The following is a 22,666-nucleotide window of genomic DNA, read 5'->3' as shown; positions in this document are numbered from 1 at the left end:
GGTTATTTTTGTTTGATAGAGAGCAGATAAGCAGATTCATTTTTTAAGGACTGCTTCTTGTGCTTAATCAATTTTCTCTTGTCTGTAGTGAAAAGAAATTGAGTGTTAAATTTGTGCTTATAGGGAGGAGTGGGTTCTCCATGAGCTGCTCTGAACAAATCCATCTTTGTGTGACCAGGCAGCATCGGAGCTGTCATGATGATGGTGTGAGCCACTGTCTCTGCTCTTTTTTCATCAGGATAGGAAATAAAATTCATGGAAAGGCTGTGATAAAGCTGTAAATGTGATCATGGGAGTTCTTAGGAGTAGCTGCGTCCTGGCCCTTGTGATTTTCATCAAGTACAGAGAACAAGAAAATCTGTGGAGTGCACAACACCAGTGGAGTAATAAATTGCTCCAAGAATATGAAAAATGACTTGGAGCAATCCAGATGATTTTTAAACTGGAGGATGGAGTGAGCAGAGTGGGCTGTGCCTGGGGCAGAGGGCCCAGCCCTCCAGGAACAGCTGCTGTGCAAAGGTACTTGTGGTTGGACTGAGCAGCCAAATCTGCTTCAGTTCCCCAAATAAGAAGTGTTTAATGCCATCTATGGACATGTGAGCTGGGAAATTGGAACAAAGGATGTTTTGACTCCAAAAGCTGAATTTCTGAAAATACTGTTCAAGTAGCTTATTTAGCTCCGATATCCGTGTGTTAAAATAGATGTGGGAAAAGCTGGAGATCCTGCAGAAGGAGCAGCAGGGCAGCTTTTGGATCAGGGTGAAAATATCTAGAGTTGAACTTCTAAACTCTCCCACAGTGCTTATGGGTCAGGAGAGAGATCAAAACTTGAATCCCTTCTCTGGGGATAGGGTGGGGAGAAGCTGCTTGGAAGGTGACATTGAAAGGTAGACATGGGCTGAGGTTAATCACTGGAGCAAACTCCCAGGAAGAGATGGATTTGCTGCCTCTGAGTTTATCTTTGGAGGTTGAACTTGCTTCACCTGTGGGAATGCTGAGATCCAGAGAGGGTCAGAGAGGTACACCAGTTTGGTGGCAGTGAGCAAAAGAAGTTTCCATTGCCTTTCTTGAAGACAAAATCTCAAGGCACCTTTTCTGCTGTGAAAGCAAAATACTATCATGGAACAGAGGGTGGCTTTGCACCATAAAATCCTGGAAGTTCTTCCTTGGATCAGTTCCTTTTGAATTAATTTTGGCAGTGGGCTGGGAGCTCAGGGCAATTTTCTGGAAGGGGATTGTTGCCACTTCTATGTGTTCTTCCTGCTGGAGAAGGAAGAACTGTGCCAAGAGAGATTCTGATGTGCCCTCGAGTCATTCTTTGCAGCAGTTCATTTACCCTTGCTGAGCATCCCTGACTTAATGGTAATTCTCTGTGCCACTCAGCTGGTTTAAGGTGAAAAGGATTTGTAAAATCCCCAGCTGTTGGTTCAGGTGAGGAGGAACACCAGGAACCTTAATTTGAAGGTCCAGTTTTTATTTCTGAAAGTCTTGAAGTGTGTGCAAAGTGATTTCTTTAATAAAGTTTTTCTGAGTTAAGTAAGGGAGGAAAAATCTCCTTCTTTCCTCTCAAAAGTAAATCCTAATCATGGACTCATTTAGGTTGGAAGACTTCTCTAAGATTATTGAGTCCAGCTGCTCCCCCAGTACTGCCAAAGCCACCACTGATCCATGTCCCCAAGTGTCACATCCACACAGCATCTAAATCCCTCCAGGGATGGGGGCTCCACCACTGCCCTGGGCAGCCATGCCAGAGCTGGACAACTTTTTTGGGGAAGAAATTATTCCTAATACCCAATTGAAATATTGTCTTTTGTGTTGTTACTCCTTGATAAATGTTAGGAGTAACACTTCCACGGTAAATGTCCTGTTTTCCTTATCCACCCTCATATCCACATTGGAAATCTCTGTGCATTCCTTCTTTTCCTATGCAAAGCCCTGTCTAGGTTTGCAGACCTGAGCTTGCTGAGGGAATTTAGGGATTTTTAAAGGGAATCTTTTTCCCTTTGGGTTTTCAGTGGTCACTTGGCTACCCAAAGGTCAAGGTCGAGAGTTGTGTCTGTCCTGCAAGAGGGCAAGAAAGGGGAATTCTGGCATCTGGGATGGGTGAATGGGAACACAGAGCTCTCAGTGGAGCACTTCCAGCATGAGTTACACCCTGCCTTGTGTGCTGGCAGGCTCTTGCTCAGCTGAAGGTAAATTATTAGCTTAAATCCCTTTCCCTTCTGGTGACTCAGCAGCTTTTAGGGCATCTCCAATCTGCCTAAATTTGGATCGTGAGTCTGAACCCAGCCCAGCAAAGTCTGTGAAGGTACAGGATAAAGAGAAGGCGGAAGAAACTTGGCAGGTTTGGACTTGACTCTTGGGGCCAGGGAGGATAATTTCCCAATTTGTTTCTGGGAAATCACTTGGTTTTGTTCAGGTTTATGGAAGAAACGAACAGTTTATCCTTCACCAGCCTGTTAAAATTCCTTTCTCACAGCAGGATCATAAAATCTTTGACTTTCTCTCTGCTTGCAACAACAGGTTTTAATTTCCCTGTTTGTGGGAAATAGGGGCTCTCTGGAGTTTTCTTGTGGGGATTTCTCCCCCTGTAGACCCCTCCTGTGTTATCCCACTCATAAAAACAGGATTCCCAAGCACTCCTTCATTTCCAGCTCTGCTTTACATGTTCTTTTCTGGAGGATTAATACGCTGGGTAACCTCCATGCATAAACAATTCAGGAGCAGATTCTGGAGAGCAAATGCAGTTAATGGACCCTGATGGTTTTTTGGCCATTTTTATGGGACACGTTGCCTGAATTAGCCTGGGGAACTTTTCTGCTCTTAAATATCAGAGTTTGATGTAATGTTTTGTGTTGTCCAAACATCTGCTGCTCTTTGGCATCTCCTTAATGGCACTTGGAGTGGGAGTGCCAGGAATGCTTTCCAGAGCTGTGGATCTGGGCTTGTGTTGCTCTGTCTCCATCATGTTGGCCTTCAACTCAGGTTGGAGCATCCCAGGAATGATTTCCTGGGCATATTTCTGTATTAGGTTGCAATATTTGTCGGCCTTAGTGCAGGAGAATGAGCTTAAATAATTGTACTGAAGCCAAGTTTTAGATTGGCAGTGGCACCTCTGACAGTGGGAGAAATAATGGTGGTGCAGGCAGGTGAGGGAAAGAAAAAGCCGGCCTGGATAAGAGCCTTGAAAGAAGAGAAAATAGGGGAGCAAGTGGAGATAATTGTCAGGGAAGAGTGAGATGGAAGCAGATTGGGATGTTTTTGTGACCAGGAGTAAAGGAAAAAGATTTTTGGTGAACTCTGAGAGGATGAGCAGAGGAAAATGGACACATTTCTTTGGCTGGTGAAGAAATGAGGTCAGAAAAGAAAAGTGAGAGCATTAAATATCCCAAGATGCCATTTAGTGCCGTGTGTTTCCTCCTGGCCTTCCCAGCCCCCATGAACAGGGATTGCTCCAGGCCACCTGGGGCTGCAAATTCTCCATCCCTGTTTCCTGCAGGGCATGAGGAGATCTGTGTACATATCTGAGAGGCTGGGTTTAATTTCCAGGAGGATGTAGGTCTTGTTTATGTTGGAGCAGCGAGCAGGAGAGGCCAGGAAGAGACCATGTGTGTAAGAGCAGGGCTGGATTCCCTGTGGAGCAGAGGAGCCTTCCTGGGCATCTCTTCACAGCTGCTCTCTGCATCAGGCATCGGGGGAAAAAAAAAAAAAAAGGCAATTTAAATGTTCTTTATAAAAGATAACAACAGTAAAGTTCTGTTTCAAAGGATGGAAGGCTCTTTATCGACTAAATTCATCCCATCACGTAGATTCCTGTGATCTCCAGAGACCTTTAGGAGCTGCAGCTCACCACATCAAAGGAGTGTCCGTGGGGCTTGGAGTACAAACATGGAATATTCAGGTGCCATAGGGGCTCTGAGTCCGTGCCCAGGGAGCAGATATGCCCTTGCTAAGACACCATCTGACAGCCTCCCCCTTCCAGACAACTCTGCATCAAAGGTGACCTGAAAAACTTTTTTTTAATACATTAAAACATGTCCCACACTCAAAAATGCCAAAGTCCGGGTTTAAGAACTTTCCCTCTGCTTAAAAGATGATTGTTTGCAAAGTAAGTTTTACTTGTCCTCACAGATTTTAAGCTCTGGGAACCAGGGACCTCTCCTGGCACAATGTCTGCATGTGCTGAAGGGGGACATGGAGGGACCCACAGCAGGGGACAGTTGAGAATGATCCAGTACTTGTGGGATCATCTGATATTCTGCTGGCTTCCCACTGCCAGAGGGCAGAGCTGGATGGGATTTTGGGAAAAAATTCTTGGCTGTGAGGGTGGGGAGGCCCTGGCACAGGTTTCCCAGAGAAGCTGTGGCTGCCCCTGGATCTTTGGAATCTCTGCCCCTGGATCCCTGGAAGTGTCCAAGGCCAGGTTGGATGGGATGGGGATGAGGATTTCTCTCCTCTGCCCGTGGCACAGAGTGACCGGGGTCCTGCAGTGTCCCCTCCGTGCTGAGTCAGGACCAATGCAGGTGACCCCATGGCCCTGTGAGCCCTTCCAGGATTGTCAGCCTTGGCTCTCCCTCTCTGCAAACACCCCAAGAGCTCCACCCCAAGAGCTGCAGCCCCAAGAGGGATAGGGTGACCCACGTGTGTCTCATGGCTTGCTGTGTGTGGGTAGGAGATGGGGACCTCAGGAAAGCTCAGCACCCTGGGGAGCAATGGGGACACCAGGCTCAGTCACACCATTGTCTGCTGCCCAAAGCCCTGCAGTGCTTTCACCAGGAATGGCCCTTGCTCCTTCCACCCTCCCACAAAGCAATATTTCCCTCTTTTCCCTGATGGGATCTGGAATGGAGTCCTGTGCCAGGCGAGCAGCCAGCAGATGTCTCAGCAGCAGAATGTTCCTCCCCTCCAGCCCTGCAGTGTCCAGGGCAGCTGGATGGGGATGAAAACCAACATCTCCCACCAGCCTGGTGTGGTGAGGCTGGTCCTCAAGTTCAAGGAATTAATTTTCTTTTTGATCATCCGTAGGGAAGAGTCCAGCAGAACCCTGGGGTGCTGCTGGGACAGGTGCCTGCTGGCTCAGGAATCTTCCAAAACATTTCTCCTCTGGCCAGCACTCTTGGAGGTTTTCCTGGATTGGGTCTGTGCCAGCCTTGTTGTGCTCCTGGCCCCAGCTTGTCACCTGCCTTGCTGGGTCCCAGCAGATGTGACAGAGCACTGCTGGCTCCCGATGGTGGGGAGAGTCACGACGTGTTTCTGTGTGTTCCTGTGGTTTGGCAGAGCTGCAGAAATCAGCATTTCCCCCTGTTTTATTGTTTTATGGATCCCCCTCCCCTTGTGCCAAGTGGAAATAACATTTCAGAATGTTCCTGTCCCTTTGAGGGAACAATTTGGTGGCATTCAGGAGTTGCTGAGTCTTGAACAGCTTCTGCTGGTCCAGCCAGTTCTTTGAAAGTTGGAGGTTTTGGATACTTTTTTTTGTGCTCAAATAGCAGCTTGCGACGGGCCAGAAGCTGTTGTGACAGTGCCTCTAAAATCCTTAAGCTGCTTGAATCACTCCAAGGAGCCAGGCAATAAAAGAGCTGGAATAAAATGTATCCCACAATGTCCTTCACTTCTGCTGACAGCTGCAGTTTAAATTACTGGTGCAACCTTTTAGCATAGCTGGCTTGTAAAAACTAATAAAATATAAAATGAAGTTGGAACAGCGACTTGCCACCTCTTCTCTGGTGGAGGGTAGGGAGAAATCACCCTTTTTTTTGAGGGGGTGAGCCTCTGATGGGGTGCTGTTATTGCTTTAATGACAGTGATCAGAATAAAACATTAATATATGCTGGAATTTTTACATCATATTAATTATATAGTGTTTATTAGACAAGGGCCTTCACTTTAATCATGAAGTGGCATTTCTTCTATGAAGAGTCTGATGTTTTCCAGAGTTTACATTAAAATTAGGCTTTTTAAAAAAACTCTTACGCTCTCTACTAGTGGAAGGTGTCCCTGCCTGTGGCAGGGGGTTGAAATGAGATGGTATTTGAGGTTCCTTCTGACCCAAACAATTCTGTGACTCTCAGGAGAGTGGTTTGTTTGGCTGATGGATTTGGGCATCCCATTGCCAGATGCTCTGATTCCTTGCCCCAAGTGGCCAGAGTTTCAAGGACTCAAAATAATCGGTGGCTTTGAAGAAAAAAAAAGGCAGATTTTTATTTGGTAAACCGTCAGCATTCCAAGCTTGCCATAAAACGTCTCCAGACCTGGGAGAGGCAGCGAGGGCTGTGCAGATGCTGGGCTCGTGCAGCGTGGGTGAGGTTTGAAGTGGGTATTTCACAGGTCACGATGAGATGAAACCCTCAGCTGTGGCTGTTGAGTAACATCTTCACTCGTGATTTCTGGAGAGCTCTGGGAGGAACTTTGCAATCAGGGAAGGAAGGAGGGGTAGAAGGGTCCTGGCTGTTCTTGTTTCTGCAAACATTTTGTAGCGTCTGCTGATGGAACGGTGCCAGGACCTGCAGCGTGCCAGGAGAGACCAGCTCCCATCACGATGTGTTTCCTTCTTTGTATCCCGAAGATGTGGGCACTCAGGAAGTGTTTTGCCAGCTGAAGTGAAAGGGATGGAAGGGAATGGAAGCAGCCTTTATAAGCAGCACCAGCCTCCAAGGACCAGCCCTGACTCCCTGCCGGGAGCTGGGACTGGGTAGAGGCTGCGAGTATGGAACACATTAGTGAGAGTCAGGGTGGGGAGAGGGAGGTTGAGATGCTCTGCTGTCCCAGAGGCTGTGTGGGAGGATGAAGACAGGATGTAGATGATCCTTTTTGTTTTAAAACAAAGGGAAGTGCCACTGATGGGCCCTCGATGGATAATCCTGGAGCCTCGGGCTTTTCTTAACAAAAGGTATTTTATTTTTCTTTTAATTTTTTAATCTATTTGTCTGCAGAGGTCAGATGGGTTGTTTGCAGCAGAGGTGTGGCTGAGAGAGGATTTGAGCTAGGGAAAAAAATGGATGAAGAATTGGTGGGAATTGCTGGGCTTGAGGTTGGACTTGGTGGGTGGAACTCGTGGTGTGTTATGGAACAGGTCAGGCTGGATGACTTGCAATGATCCTCTTGGACCTTGGCACTTATGGAACAATGGAGATAATGACTTTATTTAATATTTTTGTGGGAAATGATCAAAGGGATGTAACCTGAGAGCTGTCAATTACCAGGTGTTGTACAAGAAGAATTTTGTGTGAAGTGAGCTGAGAAAGTTGAGAATGCCTGGAAGCAGGCTGAGAACTGATGGAGCAGGGAGCTGATGATCCACATCTGATCTCTTACAGATTTGCAATATCCCTTCTCCAGGTGGTCTCATTTGTGCCTGATTCCCCATTCAGCCTCCCTTACTCCCCAGCAGCCCAAATTGTCAAACTTGTGGGAGCTTCCAGGCTTAAGACCACATCATAAATCACAGAATCTCAGAATGGTTTGGGAGGGAAGGGACCTTAAAGCTCATCTTGTTCCACTCCCTGCCATGGGCAGGGCCACCTTCCACTCCCCCGGGTTGTCAATCCCTGTTTGGAGAGGTCCAGAAGGAATGTTTGTGTCAGAGTGCCTCTCTTGCACGATGCCATGCATAACTTATTTCTTGAGTCCATGTGGTTTTGTCTGTGTTTTTCTGTTAAACAGGAGGGAAACCCTTGAGATCAGTGCTGGGAGAAAGAAGAGAGGTGGCAAAGGAGTCGATGTGGGACAGGTCTGAGCCAAGGAGCTGAGGGACAACAGGTAAAGCACAAAGGAGCTCTGCAGTGTCAGGCTGCCCTATGCCTGGGGTTAAGTTACTTCTTCCCTTGCTGGATTTTAACATAATTTACCAAAACATCTCACACCCTTCTAACAACACTCTCCTCCTCCCCATAGTCCAGTTGAAATAATGTTGAGATGAGAAAAGCTTGTAAAAATAGGGCAGGACCAGCACAGTGTCACCCCCAGAGCTTTAATCAAGCTCCTTACATATTTTTTGGCCATCAGCTCTTTCATTTAATCATCCATTAATTGCTGAAAGTTTTAGCCAGATTCATTTGGCAGAAGTGCAGGCAAAGAAGCAAAAGAATATTTCACAATATTCTGGTTTCAGCAGTTTTCAATTCTGATTTTAAAAGCAATGTTGAATGTCACTAATGGTCTGAGCTCAGTGTCTGGGTGCCTCGGGATCCAAATCCCTGCACATAGCTCAGGGGGAAGTTGGGCTCTGAACCTTTTTCTTCTTTAACATCATTCTCTGGGCAGATTCTTGTCCACAGACTCTTTGTAATTGAGGTGTGAGGATTGGTCCATGGGTGCTGATCACAGCTCTTGTGGGGGTGTGTGGCTGTCTGGGAGCCTTCCAATCTCACTGCAGAGGCTGGAATTGCTGCCAGCAGCACATTTCTTCTTCTCCAGTTTTCTTCTGACTCCTGTAAGGAAGCCAGAGGATGAGATTTTGTGCCCTGTGCTGAGCTCCTTCAGGCAAACTCAGGCTCTGGAGTATTGTCAAAACTGCTGATGAGTTTGGGCTCCAGCAAAGGTGTCAGGAGTGAAGCAAAGGAGTCACTCCTGCGTGCTCCAGGGAATGGCATTTCCTGGCACAGGGACACAAGGACACCACGGGGCAGTAGCATCCTGCACAAAGCTGCTCTGTCAGCCCAAGTTTTGGAGAGGAAGCAGCACGTGGATCGTGACTGAGAGCCACCAGAGTTACTCAAGTCGGAATCTGGCTGCTAAATCTGATTCCTTCTCTCAGGAAAACGTGGATGAGCTGTGATGGGCTGTGGTTCAGCACAAGGCACATGAGGTGCTCTCAAGGTCCCTTCTGGCCATGAACTCTGCTCCCCTGTGAAGAGATCACAGCTGCAGCTCCAATGACACATGGCCAGTTCAAGCCCCTGTTTTGCCTCCCTGTCAGAGGATTTCTCCGGGAGCGCCGTGTCCTTGTGAGCCGTGCTTGGAGCATCTGCTCTGAATATTCTTGGGCTGAACTGCTTCCAGCAGGCTTAGCAACTGTGCCTGTGATTTCTTGCAGGAAATCCAACCATGCAGGGTGGTGTTTAGCTTATGGGACTGTGACTATCAAACCATCATGGCATTCTTAAGTTGATTTTTTAAATTATTTTTTTGAAACCTGTTAGCTGTCTCCCCACCCCCAACCCATATTTGTGCATCTATGGAGTTTTTCTTCCTGCCTTGTTCAAGTGAAAGAGTAAATCCTTTTTGATTTATTCCTGAGCAGCCCTCGAGCTCAGCTCCTGTGAGAGCATGCTGACTTGGAGTTCAAAAGATCTCACGTCTTTGAGGCCAGGCTGTGGTCTTCCATCTTGCCTCAGAGTTAAACTGAAAGAGAAAATTCCTTTTCTTCTTAAAAAGAAAATCACAGTGCTGTGTAAGGGAATCAGACTTACCTGGAGCAGCAGAGAATGCCAGCATGCAGAATTCCAGGTTAAAATCTGGTTGTTTAGCGAGGCTTTATTTTCAAGCACTGAGCACATTGTTTAGGAAGTGTTTTATGGAGATAAATACTCCTTTAAAAGCAGTGTTGTTGCCTGGCTGGGATCCAGCCTGTGATCCTACATTAAAGCATTTTTTGGGTGTTTAAACCACTACATTACCACGGTGGCTAGAAATGGTAGTTCTTATCCCTGACTTCCTGCAGATCTGCAGGGTTAGATGACATTTCAGGAAGAAATTCTTTACTGTAAGAGTGGTGGTGAGGCCCTGGAATAGAATTCCCAGGAAGCTCTGGCTGCTTCTGGATCCCTGGAAGTGTCCAAGGCCAGGTTGGACAGGGTTTGGAGCACCCTTGGATGGTGGAAGGTGTCCCTGCCCATGGCAGGGGTGGAATGGGACAATCTTTAAAGTCCTTTCCAGCCCAAATCATTCCCTGATTCAATGAGGTGCAGACATATCTGGCATATATATGTGTGTGTATGATTTATATACATATATAGAGCAAAACAAACCTGTAAAAACTATTTATATCCTATTTCACTTCCACAGGGCCTTGCTTAGTCCAGATTTATGCAGCTGTGGCTGCAGCTGTGAGCTTGGAAGGACAGAGGCAATGGATGGAAGACTTCTAATAACTGTAGGGACCCTGCTTTTAAAATCCTTGCTCTGAGCAAGGTGACCTTGGCTCTGGCTTGGGAATCCAGCCCTGCAGGGGGAAGGAGATGCTGATCATGGAGCAGAGGCTTGGCCAGACAGCAACAGAAGAGAAAGCACAGGTTGGGCTGGTGGAGTTTTCAGCACACGTGAGATTGTCAGGCTTGCAGTTAAAACTATGGGTGCTCTCCCAAATTTGAATTTACACCTGGCAGTGGTGTTTTTTAAAAAGTTCCAATCCTGGTATGGCATGCTGGGGAGAGAACCAGCTTTTTTACCTGCCTCCAAGCAGCACGAAGGACTGGCAGCATGTGACAGCTCAGGTAGCCCTCACAGGTGTGAGGGAAATTTCACATGGTGTTTTGCCTACCCTTATCAGCAGAACTCTTCCAGAAATCCTTTCTTTCAAAATTTTTGGGCCTGTGGAGAATGCAGGGGAACACCTTGGTGTTTTACCCCCTTTCCAGGAAAAAAGGTGTAGAAAGTTGAAATTGCAGTAATTCTCCAGCACGTGTGGCTACAGTAAGGCCACACAGCTCAGGTGACAGTAACAGGTAACAGACTGGCTCTTCTGCTGGTCTATCCCCACTCTTCCTGCTCTTTCTTCAGCAGAGAAAACCCACATCCCAACCTTCTCCTGTGTTCTGAGCCAGCAATAAAGTAGGAATATGTTTTTTTTCCCCCAAATCTAATTTGAAACATGATGACTGGACCGTTCTTAAACAACTTCCAACTTAACAATAAAGAAGCTTCACAGAGTGCTTGGCAGGAGCCTCTGTACATAATTTAGATCATAATCAGATGCATTAACACATTTTATATGGATCTCATGGGGGCCAGGAAGACGAGGTGTGCTGGGTAATTTCTTTCCAGATTTCTTTACCTGATTGTTTATTACTCTCGGGGACTTCATTTGTGGTCCAAATGTCACCAGCAGAATCCTGCTGCTTCATGTGCCTGCATTCAGAGTAGCTGCTAGCGAGGCTTCAAATTCCTTAATTGCTGTGTTCTCCTCAGTCTTTGCATCCGTGGTTGTGGTTGTCGAAGTGAGGATGGGGAGGGAGAGAGGGAAGGGGAACAAAAGCAAGGACCCAAATCCTGCAAATTGCTGAGCTTCCCCTGTGCCTGGAGCTCCATGGGAGGGAAGGTGCTGAGAGTGCTCCATGTTTCCCACTGAGTACAATCAGAAGCTGCTGCTGGAGAGCTGCATGGGGGAAACACTTCCTCTCCCTCCCTTTCTCTTTGAGATGTTCAACAGCAGCAGCTCTTATTTTATAAATCTCCTGAAAGCTTTTCCACACTCAGAGAAGAGAAATGGTCGTGTGTCTCTTGCTTTGCTTGATTGTTTTGCCATGAATCCACCCATGCCCATCCTTGTGAAATCTGTCCTTTGACAGAAAAATCTGTTGCTGCTTTGAAAAGTGGTATTTTGGATGTCTTTCTGCTCTGCTGGCTCGTATTGTCCCCACAAAAGGCGGGCAGGGAAGTTCCCTGTCACTTTAACATCTCCTTTTTACATGCTGGAGTAATAACCCTCGCCAGGTTCGTGGGATTTATTTGTTACTGAATGCCATGGAGTAGTGTAAACTGGGATTTTTTAAACCCAGGCTCTGCTTCCAGATGGGAGCACAGCTCAGGTTTGGGACATGAGGGGCTGCTCAGCTCAGGTTTGGGACATGAGGGGCTGCTCTGGTCACTCACTTGTCCAGTCTGGAGCCAGCCAGTGGTGGCCTCAGCCAGCTGCCATTGATCCAAGTGTTGGCACAACCAGGAATTAAACCTCCAAGGTGGCCTGGGTGTTTGGGCAGGTGAGAAAGCTCAAGAACATGAAAATAGCTGGCTTACACCCCTGAATTTGGGCCAGAGAACAGGCCCAAAACGGGACCACAGCAGCCCATACCAAAACCACAAAAGCTCCTTCCTCCCCTTTTAATCAGTGCCTGATAATGGTACTGAAAACCACCCCAGGCCAGAGGAGAAACACGGATTTGTTTGCCTCTTTTTTTTTTCCCTCTTTTATAATTGTTTATCAACATCAGGTGATGATGCAACAGCATCCCAGATGAGCTGAGCTTGTAAAGTGGCTTTTACTACAGAGCATAATGATGATGGAGAAGTGAGTATCCTTAAAAATCGGAGTTGATGGGGTTGCTGAAGTTCCATTTCGTGTACTGAGTGAATCCCTGTGTCTCCCCCTGTAACTCCAGTGCCTTGTGCTGTTGAAATGTCCACAGGGAGAGGGGAGAGGGTGAAGAGCTGAGCCACCTGGGGCCTCTTCCACAAACTCCTGCCTTTCCCTGGGTTTTCCAGCTAAGCGCTGAGGAATGGCGCTACTTGCAGGGTATTCTCCCTCAAGACATAAAAGTTAAGGTGGTTTTGCTCTCCTGAACAAACCCTTTTACCTCCATCTCATGATTCAAAATTGGCAGGAGAGCGTCAGAGGAGCCTGATCCAGGCTCTGAAGGGTTCATGTGAGCAGGGCAGGCAGGAGTACACAAGAGGGAGAAAATATCCCCAGTCCCTTTGCTATTTATAGCCATGTCACAAGCAGTTTCCTTGCTCCCAGTGCCCAAGTTCCCAGCTGGGATTGATGAATTCTCCCTAGGTCAGTGGCACACACAGTTTGGACAAGCTTGGCTGGCTTCTAGGTCCAGCCAGCAGAACTGCTGCTGAGAAGGAGGAATGAGGAATTCAGGTTCTCTTTAGGGAATATACTCTTGCTACTTTAAACTGACAGGGCAGAGTTAGGCTGGATTTTAGGAAGAAATTCTTTACTCAGAAGGTGGGGAGGCCCTGGAATAGAATTCCCAGAGAAGCTGTGGCTGCCCCTGGATCCCTGGAAGTGTCCAAGGCCAGGTTGGACAGGGCTTGGAGCAACCTGGGATAGTGGAAGCTGTCCCTGCCCATGGCAGGAAGTGGGACTGGATGATTTTTAAGGTCCCTTCTAACCCAAACCTTTCTGTAATTCTGTGATTCTGTATGGGGAATGCTCTTTAAATAGCACAAGGAAGGGAACAGACATAAATAAGGCACAATGGGAAAGATGAAACAACTCTTCTGGTGCTTGGGAATGGGAATAAAGTGCATTTTTCTGTGTCAGGCAGAAGGATTGCTGCTGGTTGTGAACATGTGTGGTTGCCCTCCTCTGGTTGGAAATAGAACAGCCTCCCAAGACTGGAGACGTTTTTGGGGGCAGGATTGTTATGTTTCTTCAGAGTGACTTTGAAAAGAGTCAGGATCATTTTAGATGCTGGGAGTTAATCATTGCAAGGTCTCACCCTTCATCTGCAAAGCCACCCTGGGCAAGGAGCGCCTTCTGAGCTGCTGGAGGAGGACAAGTTGTGCAGAGCCAAGGGATGAACCAAAGCAAGAACGTGTCACTAAACATGGACAAACTCTGCAGAGGTGGGTGCAGGGCTTGGAGAGGCTGCAGAACACAGCTTGCTGCAAGATGTGGCTCTGAGGAATCTGTCACCGAGGCCTGGTGACCCCACAGCCCTGTCACACCTCAGAGCAGGCAGCTGACCCCTGCCTGCCGCTCTGCTCAGTGGAGCTGGCTTGAGTTATGCATCGGGCTGAGAATTATGTGACAGATTTAATTAGCAAATAATTTGCTGACCCTCAGTTTTATGAAAATAGTCTGAAAGTGAGTTTATCAGCAGTTAGCTGTTCCAGCAGAGAAGCAGAGGCTTAGAGGATTTAAGGGAGCTGCATCCAGCACTGGTGATTTCCACTCGAGTGTGCTAGACCGTGTCCTTGAAGGCTGCTGATACTAAGCCAGGTAATCCTGGTCAGCAAAAAAACTGACTTGTGCTTTGGGATTTTTTTTTTTTTTCCCATCTGGATCAGGACCAGCAAAGTCAGGGAGATTGCTGTGTGCCTTGCAAGAGTGTCTTAAAGGTGAAACCTTTGCTCTGCATTTGGAGCCATTTCAAAATGTGAATCCTAGGAAGTATAGATTTTGTCTTCCATGGATTTTGGCAAGACAGTTGTTGGAGCAGCCGAAAGGGAAATGAACCTGAGAGGAGCTTTTGACTTTGGTGAAACTCAATTGTTACTTTCCAGTAACAGGGAGGTGTTCAAAAAAAGCCAAACCTAGTGACTTCTGCAATTCAGACAGCATCTAATCCATGCTTTTTTCCTCCCACTACAGCACCCAGACAGGATCCAGGGGGGGATGTGCACACCTTGTGTATCTCCCTGCATGCTGCATACATGGAAGGATTTGGGGAAATGATTGTGTAGTGGTTGAGCAGAGAGCTGGTCCTTAAAAGGCTGTCCCTTAAATGTCTTTTAATGCCAGCCCAACCCATTTAATCTCACAGTGTTGTTCTCATGAATGTTTTATCACCTCCTACAAGTATTAAGCCCTACAAATCCGCTAAAACGTGTTGAATTTTAGTGTGAAAGTGGTGAAAGTGTCTTAACTGAAGAGATGTATTCCTGTGTCCAGAGGTAAATGTTGGAGAGAGGGAAGCACAGTGTGCTGGGAGGCTCCTCGCTGCCACCAGCTCATACATCCAATGAAAAGCTTACTAAGAGTTATTTTTATTATCCATTACAGCTTTATCTAGTTCAGATGTCTCCAGGAAAGGCTTCCACCTTCTCTCTGGCATTTCTGTGAGTTGTAGAACAAACAAGTTTGGAAGGGATCTTTGGAAGTCTCTAATACAGTGTCCTGCTTATGGCAAAGGTAGATGAGATTGCTCGAAGCTTTGTCCAGTTCAGGTTTGACTGTGCTGGGCTGGAGGGTCCACCAGCTCTCCAGGCTCCTGTTCCAGTCATTGGTTTTCCTACTGAATATCCACAGAGGAGGCTACATCAGAAACCTTGGTGCTGTCAAGGTGATTAACATCTGCCAAAGATGGTTTCAGAAGACGAATCAATGAGGCTCAGTTTGCCCACAGCACATCTTCTTACCCTTCGTGGCCACGGGAATGGATTCCAGGAGGATTTGCTCCATCCGTCCCTGCCCACAGACTTCAGATGGCAGCAAGGTGTTGCTGTCCTCTTTATTCCAGGTACAAACCCTCTGCAGGGTGAGTTTGTGCTGTCAAAGTTAATACTCAGAACGTGAGTGCAGGTAACCTTGGCTTCCTCTTGACTTGGCTGCTCACGAGCTTTCATTGCCTTCTCTAATAAAGCCTTCACAATTGCTTAGAGACACTTAAAAGTTGTTAATGTTTAAATAAAGGGATTAATTTCTGGCCTCCTGCTGCTAAACTTATACCTTGGAATTTTGAGGAAGTGCCTTTTCCCCCGTGAGGTGCGAATGGGCTCGGCAGAGCGGCTCCCTTTGATCAGCTAAATGGACTGGAACTCGTGGTGAGGAGCCACTGAACTCCCCAGCATCGATCTGCACTTGCCAGGCAATGGAAACTATTAAAATGGCTCCATAAAGAGTAAATACACAGGGATCTTAGGGCCTGGATATAGGCAGGTGCCTCAGGAACGCCTGTCCTTTAAACCTCTTCCTGCTGTTGATTTTATTGATGATTGAATTGGTATTTTAACATTTCTGTGCCTTCGTTTCCCCACCTGTAAATGACTTGTGCCTTCCCTTTGGGTTATTGGGCTTGGCTGACACATATAAAAATTGTCAAGGTAGGGTGCCAAGCTCACACAAACTATTTTATTTTTAGTGTCTTTTGAAATCTTGGACTTTCTGTTCTCCCTTTTATCCGTCTCTTTCTTTTTAATCACACCAAATGGAAATAAATTCAATCACAGCTGGTGCTGGAGAAGAATCATTAAACCCATCCAGCTGGCTGTCTCGGGGCCAGAGCGGGATTGTTCCCTACGCTGCATTTCCAAAGTGTTTTATCTCCTTTAGTCCTGTGTTTGTGGAGTGATGAGCTCCTTTCACTTCTGTCGGCTCCCGTCATCGATCCGAATGGGAAGGGCTATTTTTAGGTGGCTGTAAGTAAATGGACATCAAGCACCATGGAAAGGGGACTGGGTTATTTTTGGAAACCCATCAGCAGCCGTTCTGGCAGGTCCTGCTGTGTGATTTGTCTTCAGCTGGGCTGTCTCAGGTTGTGGTATGGGTTCCCAAGGTTGTGAGCCCGGTTTCTTGGATGTGATCTACACTCTGAATGTGGAATTAGCAGCTGCTGGAGATGGTGTTGATGGCATCAGTTCCTGGGATTTAATTCCCCCTAGGCCAGCTTGGATGGGGCCGTGAGCAACCTGATCCTAGGGAGTGGCATCCCCGCTGGAAGGAGACGAGCCTTAAGGTTTTTTTCAAACCCAAACCAGTGTGGGATTCTGGGATTCTAAACCAGCCTGGAGGGGAGGGATGCAGGTGGTGGTTGAGCTGGAGATTTTGGGGCAGAAGATGAGGTTGGCTTAGGGGCAATGTGGGAAATGCACCTGGAGTGGAGCCAAGCATGGAGATGATCTCACAGTCAGAGCCCTCAATGAATGTGCAGACTTGGCATCTGCTGGTGGCCACATGGCAGATTTTGGGGTGCTCTTGGGAGTTTGGGATTGTTCTGCTTCAGTGGATTGCAGAAGGGTGATGTTTTCTTGGTTTTGCTTAGTCCTTTTCATAAAGAATTTTGTCATGGTTTAGGGTGGGCTTGTCAGCACTGGATTGTGAGTTGGACTCCGTGATCTCAGAGGGCTTTTCCAGCCTTGATGATTCTGTGATTCCATGATTCCATCAGCATTTTGGGACAGCTGTGCCACAGTTTATGTGTGGAGCTGGTGCTGCTAGGAGCCACTAGGCTCTCCAGTGACTTGTCTGTGAATGTGCAAGTTGGAATCTGGGGGCAATGGCCAAATCAACGCCATCGCTGTGGAGAGCTCGGAAAGCCCGAGCAGAGAACCTCCTGTGGGGGATTTAGCTGCACATTATCTTCTCTCTCTGCCTCAGCAAAGACCCAAATCTAATTTCAAAGGTCAGAACATGCTCTCACCTGGGTGTTCCCAGCCTTTTATAGAGTGGTTGAAGGGCATTTCCTAAAATTAGCTGCTGCAGGGGAAAGCTGATACTGGCTCCATATCAGACCCTTTCCAAAGCTCTGGATGATCATTTACTTGATTACTTCTATTGAAGCTCATGGGTAAAAGGTAGAAAATGGAAGAAGACCAGAACCTGATGCTGCTTCTTAACAAATCATGTGGGTTTTGGGGCAGAATTCCTCTTCTTGGTTGTTTTTGGAGGTGTTTTTTTGTTTTCCTGACGCTTTTCCAGGCAGGCCAGTGGCCTGTCTTTAGAATTAGAATTATTTTTGTTTTCCTCAAACTTCCTGGTGATCCAAACATGCTGGGGAGCTCTGGGAAGGGGAACATGTGACTCTGAAGGAGGCTGAAATGGTAAAGCACAGTCAGATCTGCTAAGCAACAGCATTGACACGTTTAAATAAATCTGCTGTTGACTAATATAGAGTGACATATTGAGAGCAATTAAAAAAAAAAAAAAAGGAAACTAGGCACAAATTTGGGAAATGAGTGGAATGGGAACAGAACAAAGATGTTAGAGAGGACGCTGGATAAAAGAGAGGGAGGGCTGCTCCACAAAAGAAGTGTTCTGGAGAACCAGGGTGTCCGTCAGGAAGGGGGAGACAATAGCAGAAGTGCAGATTTGTGCTGGAATTATCCCTTGGCAGTAGGATTTCTGCTTCCCTGCCAACTCTGCTGGCTGCCAGGATTGAAAAGATTTGTACTGCCTGGTGCAGAGAGGAGCATGTGATGGGATGTCAGGCAGCTTGGAGGAGGTAAGGTGGCACTTCTTGTGCCCATGGTGGCTTTGGGACTGTTGTTCCTTTGGATCTGCTGTGATTTGGGTGTGAGCCCTGTCATTCCCATCCCTGTGGATGTGTGTAATGCTGGAGAAGGGAGCAGGGACTGAATTAGGAGGGGTTGGGTTTGAAGCTGGTGAAAGGAAATCCCTTAAAATCACAGAATGGTTTGGATGGGAAGGAACCTTAAAGCTCATCCCATTCCACCCCTCTGCCATAGGCAGGGACACTTCCCACTATCCCAGGCTGCTCCAAGCCCCATCTAGCCTGGCCCTGGACACTTCCAGGGATCCAGGGGCAGCCACAGCTTCTCTGGGGAACTTGCAGAGCTCATCTGTGGAAGTTGCTGCTGCGGGAAGCTGTGAAACTGAGTGCTTGGTGTGTTTTTCCTTCCCCCCCCCCCCCCCCCCATTTTGTTTTTTTAACAGTTCAGACTCTGTACTATTGAGAATGTCTGTGATTGATTGCTTTAAAAAAAAAAAAAAAAAGGTATTTTGGTGGACAGCTGTTGTTCTTCAAGGACTCCTACAACTCCTATTTGTTAATGGTTCGGGGGAAATTGTCCTAAATAAGCTGTTCCATGACTGTGATTTATGGTTATTTTACACCAAAGCAGCTGGAAATGAGGAGTGAGGGGCTGAAGTGAATGGATCATTGGCTTGATCTAATACAGCCATCCTAGTGCTTCCTTAATATATATTTTTTTTGATTCTCTACAGAGGCCAAATTGAGTTGTGAATTTTGTGCCCATCTTAATGACTTTGTTCCAGGCCGATGGCTTCGTGTCCATCCCTGTGGCACGTTCACAGTGGAGCTGTGTTTGCCAGCAGCTTTCCCAGCCTCTGGGAATGGCTCCCCTTTTCCTGGCTGGCCAGCAAGGTGTTTACTCTGGCCACCAGCAGCCTTTGTGCAGTGGGTGGCAATAGAAAACTCACACACTGTCCAGCCTGGGATAGTGTGAGGCTGAAAGGGACAGAGCTCTGCTGTCCCTCAGGGAAATTTTGTACAATCAGAACCATTCGTGCCTCCAGCCACTGCGATGAGAATGAGATGGCAGCACTTGAGATGCTGGGGTTGGCTTTTCTGTCCAAAATAACTGCTGTGAATGGCCAGAAGAGGCGTTTGTGGATTGCTCATCCATTAGCACCTCTCACCATCTATTTTCCAAACAGTCCCTGAAGTGAGCTGGAACCAGTTCCGTGAGTTGGAACCAGTCTGATCTTTGGGATGATGGCTGGGAGACAGCAGCTTGTGTTGGAAGCAGTTCCTTCATCTGCATGAGCCTTGTGCTGGCACTGTGGCCTGATTTTCGAGCTGCTCCGAGGACATTTGGCCCCTCTTCCCTCCAAAAATAGCTGCTGTGTGTCAGAGATTCCTGCCTGGAGGATTTGGGAGCCAAAGGAGCTCCAGCCTTCCCAAATGTGCCCTCTCTGCTGACGTTTGGGTTCCCTCCACCCTGTGCTGTGGGCAGGCAGGAGGGGTTGCACGGTGAGGGTTATTTGGGTGCTCTCTGGAGTGCAGGGTGGATCCACAATATCCATGGTTCCTCTGGGAATTGCCCCTGCTGGCCATGGAATCACATTTGTGATGTGAACTATTCAAAGCCCTACAAACAAGCTCTGTCCTGAAAATCCTACTGCCAGTCCAGGGGAGCTGTTAAACCATTAACTCTGCAAAAACTTGGCTGTTTTGAGGTGCTCAGTGACAGCACCAGTCTCACCACTCATGGCTCAAAGCCACAAGGTATTAATTGGCTTTCACGTTCGATACCAGTTAATAAAAGAATTCCTTAAAAAGACACATTGCTTAGCATTAGATGCTCTTTAATGTTGTCAGAGGGTTCTAATAAAACAGGGTTTTGGCACCTGCTCTTACCCGGTAGTCTTCCACTAACTGTTGAATCCATCAGCTGTTTGTACTCAGATTTGAGGGACGAAGCTCACCAAAGCAGTAACTCTGTATAAATGCTCTGGAAATAGGGAACTGAGGCTCTTTATGGGGTACTGGAGAGCCCCATGGAAAACTGAAGGCAGCAAACAGTAAGAATTCAGCTTCATTTGTGCTGCTGTTCCCAGAACTCATGGGGGCACGTTGGCGTCACAGATATTTTTCTCCAAGTACCGTGCTGAGCATTGCAGGACCATAGCATAGCACTTGACTAAATAATCATTCCAGCTCTTTCTCCAGCTAATAGGACACCATTAAGTTTGGGAGAGCATCTGGGAAGTGCATTTGGACCAGGCTTTAAGCTTGACGAGTTTTGGGTTTCAAAGGCATTTTAAAAGTGCTCACCCAAGGAGCCATGCTTTAGTGCCTTGGCCTGGAAGGCAGCGTGGGAGCTAAAAAATCTATTAGTGAGTTTCAATTTACTCAGGATAAATCCTTCCCTGAGGATTGCTCTTGTTCTCTGGAATTACAGCGTTTGGCATGATAACGTTTTTCTCCTTAATTTGTCCCTTTTGCACTTCGTTGGTGCGAGCAGGGAAAGCAGCAACAAAACTCCAGCAGGAGAAAGGTCGAGGGTTCTTTTGGACCAGGAGATGTGTGGAGGGTGCAGAAGGAGCAGTGAGGCAGGAGAGCTGTGAGAGAGGGAGGACAGGAGAGACCCAAATGGGTGGAAGTGGGATTTGGACAGCAGGGAGAAGCTGGTGAGAGAGGGGGACAAAGGAAACGATCTCAGCAGCTGCATTTTGTGCGGCCACTCCTGTATCCTGCAGCTGTTCATTAGAAATTCTGTTTATGCCACAGGGAGTTTTGGAGTCTCTGAAGCTGACACAGTTTTAATAGACAAAGACATTTTGAGTGCAGCACATCTGCTCTGGGATGCTAAGGAAGAGGCTCCATGCAGTAGTACCATTGGTTGAAGCATTTCATCGTGCTTTTTTTTTTTTTTTTTTTTTTTTTTTAAGACCTCCTTTTTCTCCTAAAAAGTAATTTGTGAGGTCAAAAAAAAGTGCTGTGTTTGCAGCCCTTAAACTGATAGTCCTGCTGTATTCTTGCTAATACCCCTGAGTTCCCAGCCCTGGGAGCAGGCAGAATCACCTCTTACTTGGAAGGATCCTAAAGCGTTTCCCAGAAGTGGCCATCACTGAGGTGTGAAGCGCAAGCACAGGCCTGGAGCAGGAGGGTGCTGCTCTAGAGCAGAGACCTCCTTTGGTTGATGCTGCATTATTTAATATTTGGTGAGTAGGTCTTAAATTGATCAATTTCTTTCTCGGCAGGCTCCAGCTAACCCTCAGCTTAACTTTTATAACCCGTGGCTTTCCAAAACCCATCTCATCTCGCTGGGTGATTGAATCCACCTTGTGCAGCTGAAAAGTTAATTCCTTCCTTCACCTCCAGCTCTGGTCAGGTTCCTTGGATCCCTCCTTGCCTGACCTCTCTCTTAGCCTTCCAATAAACAGAAAAGTGTCACTTTGCCCTTCCTAACTGCTGTTATTGCTACATCTGCCCCGCAGCATCTTCTGGATATTTTCTACCTTCCTGTCTTGGTAGGAGAGTCTCCACGCCGGATGCACGTGCTGAGTGGGCTTTGCCATCTCCCCTCCTGCCTTTTCCAAGGACTGGCTGTGTCAGTCTTCTCCAGCCAGGAACAGCTTGAGAAGAGATTTTTTTTGTTGTTGTTGTGTTTCTTTCTGATCTCTTGGAAGGGAAGCACTGGGCACCAGTGAAGAGCCAGAGCACAGCGTGCGTCGAATGATCCATGATCCAGCATCCCGAATCCAAGCGGGGCGGCGCTTTGTAGGAATTTAATTACCATGGATTGTGCTGCTGCTTCTCTCCTATCATCCACTCTGTTGCTGGTTAATGACTTCGTTAGGTGCACACACAAACCTCACGTGCTGTGTTCTGTCTTCTCGGGGTGTTTTGAAGTCTTTGTCCACGTCCCCATCTGCAAGTCCCGTGGAGTGGAGTGTCCTGCAGGGACCTTTGTTAGGTCTTATAGAATCCCAGAATGGTTTGGGTGGGAAGGACCTTAAAGCCCATCTTGTTCCACTCCCTGCCATGGACAGGGACACCTTCCACTGTCCCAGGTTGCTCCAAGCCCTGATTCAGCTTTGCTCAGGAGGAAGAAATGGAGATCTACAGAAGCACTCCAAGAGCTGGAGCCCCTCTGCTCTGGAGCCAGGCTGGGAGAGCTGGGGGTGCTCACCTGGAGAAGAGAAGCATCCAGGGAGAGCTCAGAGCCCCTTCCAGGACATAAAGGGGCTCCAGGAGAGCTGAGAGGGACTTGAAATAAGGGATGGAAGGACAGGACACAGGGAATGGCTTCCAACTGCCAGAGGGCAGGGATAGATGGGATATTGGGAAGGAATTCCTGGCTGTGAGGGTGGTGAGGCCCTGGCACAGGGTGCACAGAGAAGCTGTGGCTCTCCCTGGATCCCTGGAAGTGTCCAAGGCCAGTTTGGATGGGCTTGGATCAACCTGAGGGAATGGAAGGTGTCTTGCCCATGGCAGGGGTGGAATGTGATGATCTTTCAGGTCCCTTCCCTCCCAAACCATTCTGGGATTTGAATTTCCAGCTTGCTTTGCAATAAACTGTGTGAGATAAAACCCCACGTGCTGTATAAATATGGGTGATCCGACACCTCAGGTAATTTAATTTTTCTGGTGTGATTGATCAGGCTGTCTGGAACAGAACAGCTCCCATTTAGGTGGTGATGAAGCATCTCCAAAGAGTGCAGAAGGCCCTCAGCTTGAGGCTGTGGGTGGGTGCCCACCCTGTGCAGCTGAGAGAGGAGGGAGGAGCTGGAGCTGGACACAGCAGCAGGGATAACATGGCAGCAGGTGAAGGAGCTGCTTCAGGGAGG

The 22,666-nt window shown here is 47.5% G+C and overlaps 1 protein-coding gene across 4 annotated transcripts in view; it reads left to right on the top strand.

Annotated features, from left to right (window-relative positions):
* Positions 1-22,666, top strand: part of EXTL3 (exostosin like glycosyltransferase 3) — a 131,161-nt gene that overhangs the window by 76,220 nt on the left and 32,275 nt on the right. For 3 of the 4 annotated variants that reach the window (XM_054001630.1, XM_054001628.1, XM_054001629.1), the window contains exon 3: positions 7,663-7,758. The exons of the other annotated variant lie outside the window; for it this stretch is intronic. The gene's annotated coding sequence lies outside the window, so the exon portion shown is untranslated. The remainder of the gene's footprint in view (positions 1-7,662; positions 7,759-22,666) is intronic. 4 annotated transcript variants of the gene reach the window in all.

Source organism: Vidua macroura, chromosome 31 (assembly GCF_024509145.1).
Source record: "Vidua macroura isolate BioBank_ID:100142 chromosome 31, ASM2450914v1, whole genome shotgun sequence".
In the NCBI taxonomy this organism is placed as follows: domain Eukaryota; kingdom Metazoa; phylum Chordata; class Aves; order Passeriformes; family Viduidae; genus Vidua; species Vidua macroura.
Note: the sequence above shows the minus strand (reverse complement) of the source record. Positions and strands in the feature narration are given on the sequence as shown.